This window comes from Pan paniscus, chromosome 5 (assembly GCF_029289425.2).
Source record: "Pan paniscus chromosome 5, NHGRI_mPanPan1-v2.0_pri, whole genome shotgun sequence".
NCBI lineage: Eukaryota > Metazoa > Chordata > Mammalia > Primates > Hominidae > Pan > Pan paniscus.
In genome coordinates, this window is record NC_073254.2 from 123443788 (window position 1) to 123464420 (window position 20633).

The window sequence follows — 20633 nt, forward strand, 5'->3', positions numbered from 1 at the left end:
CCCTGTACCAACCACACAAGTTCTAGATGTTTTAATCAGGGGAGGAAAAGGAGAAAGGCTGTGAATACCAACTAATATTTTCTACAACAAGCACTTATGACATATTATAATGATTTCATTATATTTCTTTAATCCTGCTACATAAATTAGATATTGGTAGTCTTAATCTCAGTGACCTGCACATATTATTCAATAAGTGTTTATTGAGTATAAGAATAGACAAACTGTGATAGGTATTGCGATAAAATATATTTACTTCGGGTTTCTTACTAATATCTAATTAATATATCCATTAATTGTACTTTTAGGTGCTTAGGATCAAGAAAGACTGAAAGGAATCAAGTTCAATCTTCCATGCACTTAATCTCAAGAGATGATAATTCAGCTTCTACTTACACTGTCATAATGGGAGTGAGGCTCAATTCTATGAAAATTCTTATTTTTGGTTATAATATGCTTCCCTATAACTGTAATCTTCTGGTTTTAGTCCTGCTTTTGCTGGACCCATGCTGAAACAATGTCCACACAGTTTCTCTTACATTCTTTCCTCCAAAATCTGTTTTATTTATTTTCAAATTATTTCATTCTCTTTTCAATGCATTGTTATACTAGCTGCATTTCAAAATCTCAAAGAACCTCTTGGATTTTGGTGTTAAGAATTCTCACGATATGTGGGTATGTTAAAATTCTTCACATATACTAGATACAGGTACTTGACTATTGACTAATACATTTTCCTTTTGTCTATACAGAACACTGTCCTCATTGTATTTTTGCTAATATTGATTTTTCACTTCAAAACTATACTATGCTAAAACCATTTGTTTATAACATAGTCTGTACTATGTACATGTCTATTTTCCAAACCATATAGTCCAAGCCAGGAATCATGTCTTTATTTTACATCTTTGTGACATTTTAAAAATATCCTAAGACATAAAGAAGTGGTGAATTTTAGTAAAATAACTAGCAGATTTGAGGCACTAAAATAAGCATATTGCAGGAAAATTTCTCAGTCTATGTGCTCCAAATTACCTTATATTTTAAACAGGACTGTTAAGAATCTGATGTCAGAAACTGTGTTGCAGTCAGTGATAATATGTATTTGCCTATAAACTTCAAAATATTTTGCATATAAAAAGTGTTAGTATTATTTTAGGTGATGGATATCTGTTTGTCAAATATTTAACATTCTTCTCAGTTCAAGTTTCAAATTAAATATTAATATAGGTATTTTTAACCCACATTCATATAGTTACATATTTTGGTTTAATTCTGAAAAATTGCTAGAGGTAATACTCATCTACTCCACTGATGTTAACCAAATGTGAGACAGTTAAAGTTTATTGAAATATATTCCCTCAAGATCTTTTTACATGAACTCTAAGCCAACCCAGTAGTAATAATTTTATTCTCATTTTACTAATTCCTGATAAAACTTAGGTGCTAATAACCCATCATGTTAATCCTTCCTAGAATTTTATATAATATAATTTTATATTATAAAAATAAAGATCATAATAAGCATACTACAAGCCGACTTTACAGATACCACATGAATATAACATTGGAAAATAAAAAGAAAATAGTTTCAAAGGTAGCAATTCATTTGCTGAGGGAAAGGTTTTAATGACAATGTCATATCCATATCTTTGATAAAATTTGTTCCAAATTAATTTTATGTATTGATTTTTATTTTCTAAATTCTCATTGCATTTGTGTGTTTCAGAGTTAAAATGGGCTGGAGGCCACAAATTTGAAGCTTCTTTCTATTTTATGTCAAGAAAATGGTTATTCAGACTCTGTCTGAGTATTTCAAGGAATATCCCAAAGACAGGGTAGTCAACTCAAAATTAACTTTAAAAAAGAAAGATATTTTATTTTGTCTAAAACTACCTTATTGTAAAATCTACTCACTAGTTTTAGTTTTGCACAACAGAAATACTATGACAATGCTCTTTTTTCCCACAGAGTATAGGCACCCCCATATGCGCACACAGGTATTTCCACATACACACACATTTTTGGATTCTCTCTCTGATACTTGTTCACAAGAAGTGTTTTGTGTGTTTTTCTCTTTCCCTATCCTCCTATTCTTGTGGCAAGTACAAGAGATGACCTGCCTGATGAGGAAAAAGTTCTGCAAATGCCTATCTTCTTTTCCTGAGACTGATTTATTACAGGCACAAAGTAGCAATAAGTTCATCTTGTCTCTAATATCAGCTACACGCCAAGCCCTTAATTTCCCAGGAAACAAAGCGATTCAACCAGAAATAATATTAGAAAAATATAAATTTGTGTTATTTTCATAGTTTTTCCTTTTCATATTTTTCTTTTTGTTTTTTACTAGCATGCATTTTTCTGTTTCAAATCAATGAAAAAGGAAAACCCACTAAGTAAAATCCCAATGCTTACATATATTCTTTATAGTCATAATGGTTGTTCTGCTTTTATTCTTCTACTTTTAATTTTTATTATTATTCTGGGAAGGGACCAAAAAAATTAAGTAAGAGAAAGTAGTAGACTTTTTAAAAAATCTAAAGTAGTAGACTTTAAAAAAAATCTAAAGCAGGAAGAATAAAAAATCCCGTAAAGGGCCATTAAAAAATAATTAAAACTAATTTCCAATAAATTCCGTAACCTTAGAATAAAGGAAGGATTCCAAAAGGGGAAACTGAGGAGAATACAATAACAGTAGAAATTACAAAGAGAAAGGATTTTTATGTAAAATATACTTTTGTAGATAAAAAGGCTTTGTAAAAGGAAAAAAATATGATGCTTCAGTAACTAAAAAATAATAATGGCATTTCAAAACCGAATAAATGACCAATGCATTTAAAGTGTGATACAAGAAAACATAGAGACTTGACAGGACTTAAGGAATTTTTTTTGGTCCTTACTGAAGAAATAATTCCACTTAAAAAGACAATAATCTAATTTTCTGATGAGGTGTTTTGGAGAACAATTTTCTAGTCTTTCAGAGGGTATATATATATATATATATGTATATATATATATATATATATATATCCTTGCAGACAATGTTTTACATATCAATTTTGTTTTTTCTTTCAAAAACTCCCAGAAATTTTTAATAAAGTGTCAGATTGGTTTTTCAGAAAGCACTCATATTTATCAACAAAAGTAGATTTAAAGACTTCATGGTGCAAAATCTGCCAAATTATTGTTTATAAGTTCCATAATGCATTTGAATGGAAAAGTAAGAGATAAGAAAATTAGTAACTCCAGGGATAAAATTTTATTCCTATTAATGACATCTGCTGACAGAGCCCCAAAGATGTTTATTTGAAATAAACACAATGTTCTTAAATCCCTTCTCTAGGAATTTGGAATATGAAGTTCAAAATCGGGAAGTATGCTTTTAAGGAAAGTTCAGCTGAAACTACACAGAAAGATTATGAAGAAACCCAAGTGATAACTTTCTAGAACCTGTGGATTTTGAAATGTATTTCCTAAAACTCACTCTTTCAGCTGTCCAAGATTAATGGGGCCTTGGAAACATGAATTATCCTACCAAAACCATACAAACACAAAGACGACCTGGTGTTATTTATTGCTTTGCAATGAAAATGCATGCTGTTCACATGATACAGTATATTGAATTGTATCTTCCAAAAAGCTATGTCTAAGTCCTAACCCTGGACATGTGAATAAGATTTTATTTGGGGAAAAAAGGTCTTTGCAGATATAATTAAGTTAAGGATCTTGACATGAGATCATACTGCATTTAATATGGGCTTTAAATCCATGACTGATGTCTTTATAAAAGAAAGGAGAGGAGATATGGCACACAGAGAAGACAATGAGAAGATGAAGGCAGAGATTGGCGATACACTGCCATAAATCAAAAAACACCAGGAGACACCAGAAGCTGAAAGAGGTAGGAAAGGAATTTCCCCTAGAATCTTTGGAGGGAGAAAGCATGGGCCTGCCAATACCTTAATTGCAGGCTTCCAGTTTGAGCATGAGAGAATACATGTCTTTTTTCAAAAAGCCTCCAATTTATAGTAATTTGTTATGGCAGCCTAGGAAACAAATACACATGATCCGGGCTCTATTAACAAACCAAGCATGTGGAGACCCAATATTATTTATTACTAAACATAATGAGAAGACTCATTGTTTGTTTATTACTATGAAATGAAAATGAATGATTATTATCCTCTCTCTGTGGAAGTACTAAGGATAATCAGAACAATGCTTTTATATAGAGGAAGAGAATATTACAGTTAGATGATTTTTAAAAATGTTTCTCAGCTACAGTGAATGCAGTGTTTTTTCTCACAAGGTACTTCTTGCCCATGGATTTACAACTGGCCAAATTGAATCTTTTGGTCAAGACTCTCTACTGTGAGTAGAGCAGGAAATACATGAAAACATTCAATATATGTGATACATTCTTCTACGAATTTTGAATAACCTTTTTTTACCTTTCTAAAATTCTTTGTCTCTGCCATAAGCTTTACAACGAAGAAACATCCTTTCTATATATAGAGCTATAATTCAGTGTATTATTATCTGATTGTCCTTTAACTTGAGCTCTGTAAGAGATAACCAAGTTCTCCAATGATGTGTTGGGACAAATCTTTGCTTCTCAGAGCAAAGTTTATGTTATGTATTTTAAAGAAAGCTGTCATTTTGGTGACTTCACATATCCAAATATTAAGCTGTGGCTCCTGCATTCCATTAATTTATTTAACATGAAAATAAAGACTGAATTTTAAAAATAAAGATTATTCTTATAAATATAACATTAAATTTGTATTCATTTGTGAATAAATATTTTTTAAGGTTAAAATATTGGTTTAATCAATATTTGATACCCGAAGATTAATTCCATATTTATTAATACATTGAATTTTGTTGCACTGCCTTTTTGTCATCTATTTATTTACTTCCTTGAGTGTTATTTATTTATATGATTCCGTGTAACTAATGTTAGCCCTTTGTTTACACTCAAAGCTGCAGGTTATTATTTTTATTTATACATTTTTTCTCAAATGATTTTTTAAAGTATCAAAGAACCTTTCTTATTATGTATTCGATGGACAGCGTTTGTCTTTGTGAAGTTTGGTTCTTTCTTCAATAAAAATTTTAAAAAATAAGCAAAATCTGTTTTAATGGAAATTGATTCTTAAATACAAAATTAATGATTATGATTTTTAAAGGGAATTCCATTGCTTTCTAATAAAATATATAAAATTTATTATATTTAAGAGGCTACACGTGCACTGTGAGATATTATTTGTCTTTTGTTTAAACCATTTTATTTTATTTTATTACTTATGCCATGTGTACATCATCTGTGTTATCATTTATATTTTTATACTTTAAATTTATTAAACTACTGTATTAATCTAAATATCAGCAATTTTTAAATAAAAGTACTCAGATGATTGAGTTGAATACGTTTTGAAAAGAGGGATTACTTACAAAATGGTGGACATAGCAAAAGAACAAAGAAGATAAGACATGCAATTACTAGAAGTTTGAGAAGGTAGGAACAACTCTTGGAGCTGAAAAGCATGGAAATAGTGTCAGAGTGGAGCTGTGCGAGAGTTAAGACAAAGTGAAAACGTTTCCATTAACTTAGACCTTGGGTTCCAACAAATCTAGTTTATGCCAGAAAAGGCAGAAAAAAATATACTGATCTCTCTCTTCCTACCCTTTAATCTCTGCTGCCATTCATTGGTTAGACTCAACCAACATCCTATTAACAAGGTGGCTCAGATAATGAATTCTATAGTGGCAAAAAAGCAGAGAGGGAAAAAGCTAATAATGGATCTGGGGTAGGGTAGGAAATAAAGAGAAGATGGTCAGTACAATTATTCTCCTATTTAAAGAGTGGAGGAGTGGCCAAAGAATGATCTATAAACTTTAAAAAAGCACTTAGGTAAATAGTTACACAAACATTACAATTCACACAGATGCCACAACATTCCAAAAAAAAGGAGCTCCAATCCTGTGTGATACTGACATATCATTACATGAAGCCATGACGGCTTTCATTTTATTTTCTAAAAATAATACGAATTATTTTTTGATAAACCAAGTCTTTTTAAAATAAAATAACCTCAAGGTAATGTTTTAAAATGTGAGATAGATAAATTTTGTGAGTAAAGACTTAGAATATAACAAAAATATAAATTCATCTTTCAACACTGGTATAACAATAAAAACAGAAAGAAGTCACACAATGTAAAATTACAAAACTCATTATGAATTCAATGGCAAATATTATGATCTGAAATAGGAGGAATAAGTTTTATCCAGAATTCCATATGGAATGACTACTCTACATTGTGTATCACTGATCCATAAAGCATTAGAGCAGTTATGATCCCACATGTTGACATGCTTTGCTATACATTTGGAAAAAGTAATCTACTGAATTGAATCAGTTCATTGCACATATTATATTTATTTATGTGGGAGAATAGCCAGGCAACTTTCTATCTTACACTAATAATACATGTAACAGGAAATTAGATGTTTTGTTAGGTAATGATTATAAGTCATAACATAGACTAGAAAATGCACTGAGATCATTCCTGATGATTCTTCAGCTCTGTGTGTACAACCAAAAAAGAGTCATTTGTATATGACAAAATGAGAAATTTTATCTAAATTCCAATCTGGACTTACTCTAAGAGGGAAAAAATAAGAGGTCATCACTGATTTAAGACATTTTAAAAATCTTAAATAAAAAATTAAGATTAAAAGAAATTAATCTTAAAAATAATAAGTGCCATAAATATATTGAATTCTTCATCACTGAGTAAACATCTTTTTAGCATTCAGGGCACAAATGTGGTCCATGAGTATACTTCTCTGCTGCTAACTACTGTTTTCCACTAAATTTCGTTAGATATTCAATGGGAGATTTGAAAGTGAGAATTGAGATAAAAAGATCTCTTCACGACATAAGTAATGCCATTAAATCAATTTCAATGATTTCAAGTGTTTCTTGAGTGACAAATCTCAATGATACTTTCATTATTCATATTTTCCCTAACCCACAGTCCTGAAAGATCACAATTTCTTAATGTTGTGGTAAGACAATAAGATAATATCGTCAGAAGATTGAACTGGGGTCCAAGCAGAGATATCCAACAGTTTTATTCTTTCTTAACACATGGTCATTGTCTTCACTCATTGGCGAAAGAAGCTGATGAAGTATTATTAAGTATACCTTAAAATGAACTCGAATACTGTAGTAGATCATGAAGAAACACTTTCCAGAACTCAAGGCAAGAGAAGCTGATTGGAAACACGAATTTTGTCTACCAAATTGAAAGATTTGAAATTCCAGCTTTTGAGTGAAATTAATCAGCTTTGTGTCTGTTTTGGAGACAGGAAATAGTCTTCAGTAAGAAAAGACATGATAACTTCTGATTCCAAGTGTTATATATTATGCCCAAATATCTGATAGATTCACTCCAATCCTGGCTGCCATTCTCAATGACCTATTTTACTTCTAGCTCTATTTAGGGGTTGTACACATTTACAAGAAAACATTGATGGATGGTGAAATCTGACCAACACCGCATGATCTTTATTCATCAACCTGACTAGGTAACCTGGTTAAAGTTTACAAAATGTCAAGCATTTTATGTGATATAATTATTTAAATTGAAATATTAATTTAATAATAACATTTGTGATAATCTTACACATGTTTTTAAACTCAGTGACTGGTAAAAGTAGCTTAACAATATCAAATTTCAGAAATGTTGCTGTAAAGAACATAATTCATAATTTTGAAATGCCGTTATAAAACATAAAGAAATGGAATAAGTGGAAACTTGCGGAAACTACTATCATGTAGATTAATTTGTTTGCTTGAACAATAAAGAATGTAAGTGGATAAAATGTAGATTAACATATTACAACATGTGTTTTAGGGAAATGCAAATTTCTGATTAAGAAAAATTTAGAAATTCTGCATCATATAATCCCCAAATGAAGTGTTACAATGCATAGAAGAAGACATGATAAATCTTTCAGCTAATAAACATCAAAATTTCTTTCAACCAAGAATTTTCAAAATATATCTGATGCTTTTGTGATATGTAATAGTTCTTTTTATTAGCAGAACCTATGTTCATTGGAAGATATTTTGGGAAAAATGGTCCGGATAATTGCTTTCCTAATATTGGAATTTAAAAGTGGATCATTTAAAATAAAAACAAACAAATTATACAAGTCAGTCTTACCAATAATATAGTAATAATTATTTGTTCATTAAATACTAACATTTATTTCTTTGCCTGTCCATGCATTTTCTTAATTCAATCCACTCAATAAATTATTTGGCATTATAATGCTAAATCACTCATTAGAGCATAACTGTTCAGCACATTTATTTATTTTATAAAATATTTGAAACACTCTTTATCTTTTTTACCATTGTTTTTAAAAATGCAATCACACTCCATACTCTAGATGTCTTGAAATACTTTCATAAGGGCTGAAAACATCTTTATTTCAAATACCATATGCAAGTTAAAATGAAACATTTATTTAACTTCATTATTTTCCCTTGCTATAATTAGCAACTAATCTTATCCACATATAGCCGCAGGCGCAGACCAACTAAATGCTTGACTGTCGGAATGATTTGGGAACTTTACTTTCTGATAATTACAAGATATAATTACTTTGGAGCTTTCAAAGACCTTTCAGTGATTAGGGAAGCTTTTCTAAATCAGTCATAACATTTGTATTACTAATAAACTAAGAAGTCCTACACTCTAATGGCTGACACGTTTAGAAGAAACATCAGTTCTAAAAATGGTATTGCAGACTTCAGGGAAAACCATTTAAGTATTAAAAGCATTACCATCTACAAAACCCAGCTTCATAATTTTTATTTTATAAATACATAATCGATTAAGGTGTATAAAATCAATTTTATGGGCATATTTTCAGAACACTGAATATAGGAAATATAGAATAATTAATAAAACATGCAAAAAATTAAAGAAAAAAATTTCTTTCATCAGCGCTCAATAGCCTATACCAACCAAAAGAGCAGTGTTAGGAAATTTACTGCCAGAGTAATTCACACAAAAATCTGTCACCAAAGATCTGAGTACCTTAGGAAAGTATGAGCAATTTTTATTTTCTGTGTGACAACGAATATGCCAGGGAAATTGTTGCTGAATTTTAATCTGAATATAGGAAAAATCAGAAGTGGAAAACTCATGTTTGAAAGTCGAGGGAAAGTAAGTAATTTACTGAAATAATTCCGGTCTATTTTTCTTTATGCTGAAAGCATTTTTTTTTAAGTTTCACTGTCAATATGACTAAAATGTGGCCTATCAATGCCAGTGAGACAAGATTCACTGTAGCACAGGTGGACGTGGCAAAGAACACTTTGAAAAGCGGAATACATATATTAGGGTTCTTTCCAGGAGTGTGAGATAAAAATTAACATCCCTGTTTATTTAACACTCAACGAACATGTGTAATCATAATATATTTATATGTACAAGAATCTCAGCTAAATTTTATTGAAAAATAGTCCCGCAGAGACACTGAGATATGTGAGATTAAAAAAGTAAAATTTTATACAAAGATGTTAAAGAAGTTCTCATAATACCATAATACTCTCAGAATAGGAAGTTCCTTTACTATGTTACTATATAGCATTTGTTGTTTAGTTTTTGAACTAGCTCTGTACTTTGATGAATCCAAACTTATTTGTCTAAATCTACACAATGGCTACTGTAAAAGAAGTAGTTAGTTTGAGAAATCGGTGTCTTTAAAAATGCTTAGTGAAACAATCTGCACACTTAAGTTCTGGATTCCTGAGTTCTTTCCCTGCTTCTGCGCATTTAGGAATTATGTGACTTTATTATGAACACATTTCTACCATATGTCAAGTATTCTTGCTATATGTTACTAGTAATTTTTTTTTTTTTTTTTTTTTTTTTTTTGAGACAGTGTCCTTCTCTGTAGCCCAGGCTGGAGTGCAGTGGCATGATCTCGGCTTGCTGCAACCTCTGCTCCCAGGTTTAAGTGATTCTCCTGCCTCAGCCACCTGAGTAGCTGGGATTACAGGTATGCACCACCATAATTTTTGTATTCTTAGTAGAGACAGGGTTTTGCCATGTTGGCAAGGCTGATTCCCAACTCCCAGCCTCAAGAGATCTGCCTACCTCAGCCTCCCAAACTGCCCAGATTATAGGCATGAGCCATCATGCCCGGCTGTAACCTTTTTAATAAATTGCCAGTATAGATATCATCCTGTTTTGGTAGTAATAAAGTTGAGGTTCAGGAAATTTAAACAAGCTGCCAAAAGTCACAAAGTTAGCAAATGATGGAAGCAGAATTCAAATCTACATTTAACTAATTCCAAAGATTAACTCTTTAAAATGCATCAGACTGTGACCCTCAATAAATTTCATAATCCCACTGAATTTAAATTTATTTACATACATAAAGCAGTAAGCCACTTCTTATATAACTTATCCAATTATTGGATTAATAAAAAATACAAGAAGTTGAATATATTTTATGTGTATTTTTATGATGTATTTATTTAATAAATACATCAAATTTTTTATTACTTTTTCTTCTAATCCTAGGTTATTTTAAGTAGAAATAGTGCTTGGATTTTATCAGTTTCCTAGAAATATAAAGCTGGAGGTATGTAATGCCAGTTTTATTATCTAAAAGAAATCTGCATAAAATTATCCCATTATAAATTTGAACTGACATAAATGCTATTACTCAACTATAAAATACAGGATGATGCTATTCTTAAAGATGGCTAATTTTGGATTGCATTATATACAAAAATACTCATAAATAACAAAGTATTATTTGTCTTAAATCAATACGTCCCTTACAGTATTGATTTTTAATGAGTCATTTCCATGTAAATTTCTGACTATATTTATAGAATAAGAAAAATTCTGTATTCTCACATCAGTAGACATAGTCAAGCCTGTTTCCTCAATGTGAATAAGTAAAGTATAATAACATAATATAGCATCTAAGTCTTTTTTTCAGATTTTTGTTTTAATAATGCCATAAACTGCTTAAAATTACTTTTGAAGTCTAACATTTCATACAAATATCATATAGAAGGAACTATAGGAACTACTACTAAAATTGCTTCACTTGAAGCAAAAATTGGAAGAAGAGTAATGTTTATCAAAGTTCAGTATGATGAGCCACTCTTCGCACTTCTGAAATATGAGCCGTAATATCCAATTACTTAATGAGTAAAGCCATGAGCTTGCCAGTCACAGACAGGATTTCAGTCCTGTCCTTGTCACTTATTAGCTGTGAAATCTTGTTATTTTACTTAAATTTCTGAATTCTGGATAAATTTAGTATTTACCTCCTAGGGTAGGTATAAGAAAAATGAGTTTATTGATATGGAATAGTTTGCATAGTTTCAGAAAGACACTAAGTACTAATAATATATAAAAATTTCAGGCCACTCATGAAGAATTCTAAATAGAGTTCATTTTCGGGAGAATTTTTTTTAGATAGCAAATTGTGACATGCTATGTGAATATGAACCTGCATTACATTTTTACCAGAAACTGGAAAATTCATAAAATTTCCCTTATTGAGATGTTAATAATACAAGATATTAGTATTGATTGAATATGCTTTTCTTATTTTTACACAAAATTAATAGTATCATTAAAAATTTGGTAAGCTTCTGGACATTGTTTTAATATAGCGTTTGAAACATTGTCATACAGGCCAATCCTAAAAAGAACTGGGGCAAATAGACTCACCTAAAAAAGGTATTTTTCTTATGAAATGCAAATTGTCCCACCTGCTTTTAGGACATTCCCTGCATCTGTTAAATTCACACATCTTTTTTGGAAAAGAAACAAATTGGCTCAAGAGCAGACATTAGTAGAAGTTCCTTATTTCATCAAAAATAAAGAGCTAGGAAAGAGGACACTAAGATTAGATTTTATTCTGAGTAGAATGAGAAGCCATTGAAAGGGTTTAATGAAGAGCGCTGCACTATGTCACTTGTGGTGCAACACCTCTAATCTGGCTGCTATGTGGGGAGGGGCTTTTAGAGAGACAGGAGTATAAGCAAGAGAAATTGTTCAGGAGCAGTCGTGGTAATACAGGCAAGAGATAGAAACGGTGGTACAGACTTTTTTTTAGTTGTATGGTCAGGAACAGGTGGGTTTATATATAGTGAAGGATGTGTGACCACAAAGTGCAGTCGAATGTTCCCCTCAGCAAGCAAGCATCGTCCTCCTCCACAAAATTCTGAACACAGCAAAAAGAAAGTGCGAGATTCACATATTATCACTGTGTTGATTAAAAATTGTTTAAGTGGCCAGCAGTAACTTCTTAGAATGAGTTTATTGGACCTGTGGTGCTCTATCTAGATCCCTCAGCCAAGGTGACAACTCCTTCCAAGGACATCCTGCATCTAGTGGACGATAATGAGGAACAGAAAGACACAGCCTCCCTTCCTAACTCAGAACAATTCTGAAGGAATATCAACTCTGAACCCTCCATGAGGTTGGCTGGGGCTTTCACTGGGAATGCGTGGCAGCTTGACATCCCCCTGTACCAAATCTTACTTCTTTTTTCCTTTCCACAGGTGCTAATCCCAAGAGCACTTTCTAGCAAATGTTCTGCACATTAAAAGGCCTCACTTTAGCAGGACAGCCTCATTCCCCGCTTGCCTCATACTCATTCTGCCAGACCCAACTTAGCATTCTCAGCAATTCTCAGGCTTTCTCTCATCTTTGGGGATTTGAGCATTCTGATGCTTCTGTTCAGATCACCCTTATCTATTGTTCCAACTAGTGTTTGTCTGCTCACATTTTAGTCCAATTCAGAGTTGATCACTTCTGGGACTTTCCCCAAACCTTTCATTTTGGATTACAGGCTTTGCTCTAAGCTTCCCCAGTACTATTTAGAGATTAACTTTGAGATAACATTTCACACAAAAGTAGTAACTTTTTTTTTGTAATCTTTCAGTGAAGAATAAGACTTTTGAAAAAAAGAGAATCTCTATTTTCTTCAGGTTTCTTTAGTGTGTAGCACATTGTGTGATATCAAATGGTTCTTAAATAAATATTTGTCAACTGAATAAAGCAAAAAAGAAGCTTATGAGTGAGTGAAATAATAAATGAGGGTGAGTGAAACTGATCCAAAGCCATTGGAGATATATTCCAGATCTTTCTTTCGCTTTCCTCTTTTTGCCAAGTTTGTCAAACATTCATTCTAATAATAGTAATAATGATAATAACAATAAATGGTAACAATGAGAATATCATTAATATCTGGCACTAATAAAACCTTAAGTGTCAGGAGTTATGCTAAGTGATTTAAATGAATTATTATGCTTCCTCCCAACAACACTGTTGTGTGTAATTACTCTCATACTCAACCTCATTTTGAAGACAAGGAAGACAGAGAAGTTGAATATTTTTCCTAGATTTCAAAGAGAAAAAAGCAAGGGAGTTAAAGTCATCCACCTTTAAATAAATGCTGGTTCATGGAAGCCATTTTTAACACACTGTTCTTTATTCCATATATTTTATTATATTTAAATTTTTTAAATTTTATTATTATTATACTTTAAGTTTTAGGGTACATGTGCACAATGTACAGGTTTGTTACATATGTATACATGTGCCATGTTGGTGTGCTGTACCCATTAACTCGTCATTTAGCATCAGGTATATCTCCTAATGCTATAAAATTAAGGAAAAAGATTGGAACCAAAAAGCAGGGACATAGACTTAGGCATTAGAATTATTGGCTTCTGAATGGCTTGGACTAACAAAAACTCTCAGATATCCATTTCTCTTATCTGTAAAAATTCAAAATTTGTAGCTAAGAGAAGTTGGCTCAATTAAGTGAGATATTTTATGTATACACAGTAGAAATTAATTCCCCTCTCTTCTTGCCCTCTTTCGCCCCACAATGTCTTTTTATCTTTTATATAAAGTGTTAATTTATAATATGCTTTGGTTTTGACACACAAACAATATAGATGATTAATTGTATTCTTTTTTATATAAATCATCATGCTCTGCCCCTACAAAATCTTAATTAAAATTACAAATTGAAGCTAACTTTAAACTTCAATTAAATTTGCCTTTACTGATACATACTTTTTTATCGTTCTAAATGAATCAAAAGCAACTACACCATTACAAAAACTCATCATAAAAAAGGCATTAAGATTTCATGAGAAAGAGAGAGAAAGAGGGAGAAAGGAGAGAGTGAAATTGGAGTGACATATAGCACAGCTTCTTCTGTGTAATGAGCTTGGAAGATCAAAGAATCCTCTATTTTTTTTTTTTTCCTTTACTGCCAAACACAAAGAAACTTCACAGGGAAAGTTAAGTTGAAATTCTTAAGGTCATGGGTTATAACTAACTTGTGACAAAGTTTTCTGTTAACCTGTTAGAGAAGAAACCTCAAGGAAGCCATAAAAGAACATTCTATAAGTTGCTCTGGGACATGTTTTCAAATAGTACCCTATCACATTACCTAAAAATGTCATCATTGATGAATAGCCTTTGTGGTAGATAGAGCCTTGTAGTTAATGTACTTGCCCCAGCCGCTCCAAAACTCACTTTTGAGAATTTAGGAGGAGGATTCTTAGCCAACTTAATGTTTAGAAATACCACTCTAGGATCTGCATCATTCTTGTTATCATCAACCCAATAATCTGTAAGATTTATACATAGTAATTCTGAGCCTACAAGGACTGAGCAGGCAGTGATTCATTGTTAGCATATTTTCCAAATTATATTATATCACTAGGTTATTAGGAAAATTATGTAAGATTAGTTGAGCAAAAATAAGAATATGTAGATGTAATATAGATATAGAAAATGAAGGAAAATAATATAACTCCACATCCATAGTTGTAGGCCTAATACAGCTATAATTATTGTAGCTGAAGTTTAAGAGGAGATATATTATTTCTAGAGAGTAGAATGATAATGTGGTAAGCAGAACATTCTGTTAAGACAAGCTCAACACATTGATTCTATATTAGGAAATAAGAAAATTTTGCAGAAGCTTTTGTAACTTTGCTTTTGAACTTCACATATTGAATCTTTGGGTTTCATTATTTGGAAAAAAAGATGAGTTTTACCACTTTAAAATTACTATTTCATCAGAGTACATAGTTAACAAAAGTAGCCCCAAGTTTTTTTCTATTTAACTTCAAATTTTAAGTAACCAGAAGGCAATATTGACAGTGTTGTTTTAATCTATGTAAGTATATTTACATGCATGTATTGCAAAATCAATGCCAATGTTCTGTGATTTTTTTTCCAAATTTAATATGTTAAATTTATTTTACTTATCAAAACAAAAATTAGTCTATTCTGTTACTATAACTCAGATGTAGAAATATAATGGCTATACTTAATATAGAAATATTTAATTGCTTTCTTAATACCTAAAACTCATTTTATATCTTAAGTTGAAGACAAAACATGTTCCAAGTTTAATACATGGCAAAGTATACACAACTTCAGTTATAACATATAAACTTTGTACATGAACTAGAACTAGATAGCCTATTGATATGCAATACTATATTTATGAATATAAATTGGTTAAAAAAGACCTCTAGCAAAGAAAATATTATCCACGTGTCTTAACACTGCTACAAATGAAGAGATAATATACTTCAGAGAGAGAAATACTCTATAGTTATTACTTGGGAGCTTAAGGAATAAAATTATGAAATACCAAGGAAGCAATAGCTACAAAAACATATAAACCACTGTGGCAAGAAAGATGATGCTAATGGTGTATATTTGCATATGACACTTGCTGTAAAATAAATGTAGATGAATAAAACAAGAATTCATTATCTTACCTTTGATTGTTTGCTTTATCTCAGCTCTACGGGGAACCGATCAGTTATAGTATTCTTTACCTATTTGCATTCCTATTTAGAATTGCTTCTCTTGGCAAACATTTCAGTAAGTTTTATGCATGAGAAAACCAAGTGTGTTTGAAATTGATAAAGGTTGTGAAGAGCTATATATTAGCTAAACAGAATTTCTGTAAATATATTTTAATGCAAATCTTATCAACCAAATGTCAGAATTACTCCAGTGATAGTTATGCTACTGCAACATGCTCACTCTAGAAAGGAGCAGGCTGTTCACCAGAGATTCACGCTTTAAGCAGAGGTAAAAAAAATATATATATATTTGTTCTGCATCTTTCCTGATAAACAAAGCAACTTTCTTGTTTATTCTCTGTTTAAATAAAGGTGAGTGGTAAACATTTGATAAAAGTACTGTTAAAATAATAAGAAATGCCAACTATATAGTCATTTCTCAAGAAAATAAACAAATTTTTCCTTGAAAATGTTCAAAATACCTCTTCTTCTCTGTCTCTTTTGGTTGTGACCTTTTATCTTTTGTGATATATATCAAAAATTCAGTATCCCAAAGACGCTGAGTGTGTGTTGGAAACAGAGGTAGGGGTGTTTCTTCTACTGGTCTTGTTTCTCTGGAGAACCCTGGCAAATACAAGATGTTTGCTTTTTGTTTCTGCTAATAGTTTCCAGCTGTATTACGGTGTTGTCAGAAAGTGTTGTTTATATTTTGATTTTAAGGAAAGTACTGATGTTTTCTTTGTGACCAAATCATATGATCATTTTGTAATTGTGTCATAAGCACTGGGGGAGAAGGGATATCCCTATCATCAGGGTGTAGCACTCAAATACAAGAATATAATCTATCTAATTGATTATGTTAATTAACTTTTCTATTTCCTAATGTATTTATTTTTGCCCAATCAATCTGCCTTGTAATGTAGTAGTTTATTAAATCATCCTGTTATTACGGTGTTTCTATCTTCACATCTCTCATTCTCTGTAACTTTTGCTTCATAATGGGTTTTACTGTGCTATTTGGTACAAAAATGTAAACATCTTCAACTTGAATTGTACCTTTTAGTATTACAATTTTTTCATTTTTAGCATCTCTGGGCATCTTTGGAGATTGAAGAGTGGATCAGGGTTACCATACCTTCTCTCTGTTTCTGTCTATGTTTCCATCTCTATCTCTATCTAGATGCCTATGTCTTGTTCATCTCTTTAATTTTAAACTCTCATCTGAATCATTCTGATTCAGATGTGTCTCTTTTTACAGTATGTAATTCAAATTTGTTTTGTGTGTCAAATTTATTTTTCTTCCTTTTATTAAGTGCATTAAGCCTATTTATATTTATTTAAATGACTAATATATTTGGTCACTACTCTGACATAATATTTTATAATTACATTTTTCATTATATTTCTATATTTCTTTCTCTACAGGATATGATCATAATTTTTACTAGAAATAACTTTTCCTAATGAATTATTTCAACATTTGTGACATAGGAGATATAAGTCTAATACAGTCTTACTAATTGTTAATGTAAAATTTCTTTATTTATTTTGAGGAACTGGCATAATCACTAATTGATGCAAAAATGGGCTTGTACACACATTTAACATAATTTAAATTATGTGTATATAGATATTGTTTGACAATATTATTTATCTATCTATATAACCCTGTATATAGACATTGTGAACAAAGCATTATGTTATGTTCTATATAAAGAAATTTATGGTAAATATTTATATTTACCATTATATATATATTATATGGTACATTATATGGTATATTATATGGTATATATATGGTATTTTATATGGTAAATATATATATATTATATATATTCCTGTATTAGGAATGCAGCTATTTTCTACTTTTATTTTTTCCTTTCTAGTTACAGACCCTAAAATGTTCATGTTATATATTTATTCTCAGGCATTAGAAATTTTTAAACACAAGTAACCATATAATGCAAATAATTGTTTTAAATTAAAGGTGAAGATGCTACTCAAGATTTTTTTTAATAGTTTCTTTAGGGATGAAGGCCAGCCAGATGATAGAAAAGGACTCTCCAGTGCTCATTCCCTGGCAGAAACATCAATTCAAACACCTATCCACACACAAAAATACCTTCACAAGAGCTAAGGAAATCAGGTGAAAAATTACAGCACCAGGCTCTAGCACAAACATAAGAAGAGATGAGTGACAAGTGTAGGAATGACAATCTTACATTACCTGCATCACTCCTTCGCCAACTCAGGGAGCATAGCGTGGAGAGAGAGATAACCTCTAGATGGCAGAAGGAGAGGGGATTGAGCTCTGGACTTTGTCTCAGATCCCAAAAGTATGCCCAACCTAGTAAAACCCAGAACCAAGCAGGCCTCCATTGACCCAGACTCTATACTGCTACTTGCAAACTGAAGGTCCATGCCTGCACCCATGCAAAGCTACATCCCATAGCTCTTTGTTTCAAGGCTGTGCAACAGACTTGATCTCCGAGCTACCCTACATTTCAGCCCATCCTCAGTGATCACAGGCTCCAGAATACCCCTAGCACTGGGTTAGCCCCCACAGCCACATACTTCAGACATGCCTGAACACCTAGTCAACCACTGCAGCACTAGTTAGCATCTGTGGACACAACCAGGCTGATCATTGTTGATACAGGCTTCAGGCTCACCTAGCACCAAGCCATTCCCTGCATCCCAGGTTCCATTCAAGTCTTGGTGAATCCAGGGTTCAACCTTGCTCCAGCAGACTCAGGGTATAGGCCTATACAAGTAGGTGCCAGTGCCAAGCTGGACTCCATGGCTTAAGGATACAATAGCACCCCTGTAGATCTCCAGGCTCCAAGATAGTACCTATGGACTCAAGGTCCGTGTCCATCCCAATGCCTGACCAGTCATTGTAGAATCATACTCAAAGCCCACCCCACTGCCAGCTCCAAGGCCCATCCTACTGTCAGCTCAGTCCCTGTGGACACAGTTTTCTGGTCAATCAGACCAGAATCATATTGTCAGTGAAGAGAGATAATTTGACTTCCATCTACTACCTGGAGTAGATACGAACTCCAGGTCTGCCTTTATGTACCCAGGCTCTACCTCCATCCCTGCAGATCCAATCAACAGGTCTGCCCCGGTGGATCTAGGCTTCAAGCCCAACCTCATGGACCCAGGCTCCAGGCTTACGCACCTGTTTATCAATGCATCAGGCAAACCTTCCAATGACTCCAGCAGCATGTGCACCCTCAGACCACATCAGATAACCTGCCTAGGATCTCTGTATGGGTGAAAGGTTTTCCCAGACAAAGTCAGTCTACAAAGACTGTAATAAGCGCCTACTTAAAATGTGTGGACAACAACATAAGGCAACAACAAATTTAAAGAAAAAGACATAACACCACCGAAAAAAACCAAAATAATCTACAAGTAACTGGCCTCAAAACATGTAGATATGAAAACTGCTTGGCAAAGAATTCAATGTTATTGTTTTAATGAATCTCAATAAAATTCAAGAAAATATTGAGAAATAATTCAATGAAATCAGAGAAACAATAGATGACCAAAATTATAAATTTAACAAAGAGATTGAAACAGTTAAACAAATTAAACAAGAATTCTCGAGATGAATTACACAATGAGTGAAATGAAAACTGCTATAGACAGTGTCAATAACATAATTAATAAAGCAGAAGAATAAAAATCTGTGAACTCAAAGACAGTTTATTTGTAAACATACTGTCAGAGAAGAAAAGATAAAAAGTAATTTAAAAAATGAAGAATGCTTGCAGGATATATTGAACAGCAATAAAAGAGCAAATATTTGAGTTATCAGATTATTTGTGAAGAAGAGAAAAACTAAATGCAGGAAGCTTATTTAAATAATTAATAACAGAAACCTTTTGAAAATTGGATAAAGTGCCAGGCACAGTGGCTCACGCCTGTCTTCCAAGCACTTTGGGAGGCCAAGGAGGGTAGATCACAAGGTCAAGAGATTGAGACCATCCTGGCCAACATGGTGAAACCCCGTCTCTACTAAAAATACAAAAATTAGCTGGGGGTGGTGGCACTTGCCTGTAGTCTCAGCTACTCTGGAGACTGAGGCAGAAGAATCACTTGAACCCGGGAGGCAGAGGTTGCAATGAGCCAAGATTGCGCCACTGCACTCCAGCCTGGCAACAGAGTGAGATTCCATCTCAAAAAGAAAAAGAAAAGAAAAGAAAATTGGATAAAGATATAAATATCCAGGTATAGGAAGGACAAAAATCTTCAACCAGATTCAATCCAAATAAAACTACAGCAAAACATATGATTACCAAACTGTCAAAAATCAAAGACGAAAGGAGTATTCTGAAAGTAGCAAGGGAAAAAAAAGCAAATGACTTATACAGGGCTTCTAATCAGGCTAACGGCACATTTCTCAGCAGAGACCTTACAGAATGGGGAGTAGGATGGCATGCTTAAAATGTTGAAAGAAAGAAAGAAACAAACAAACAAAAAACAATTTCCAAGCAAGAATAGTATACTCAACAAAGCTGTGTACCAAAAATGAAGGAAAGATAAATATTCTCCTAGTCAAATAAAAACTGAGACATCCATCATCACCAAACTGGTCTTAAAATAAATGCCAAAAGTAGTTTTTCAGGGTGAGAGAAAAGGATGCTAATTAGTATGAGAGTATAAAACTTCCTGGTGAAAGTGAGCATGTGGTAAAATTCAGAATACCCCAATACTGTAA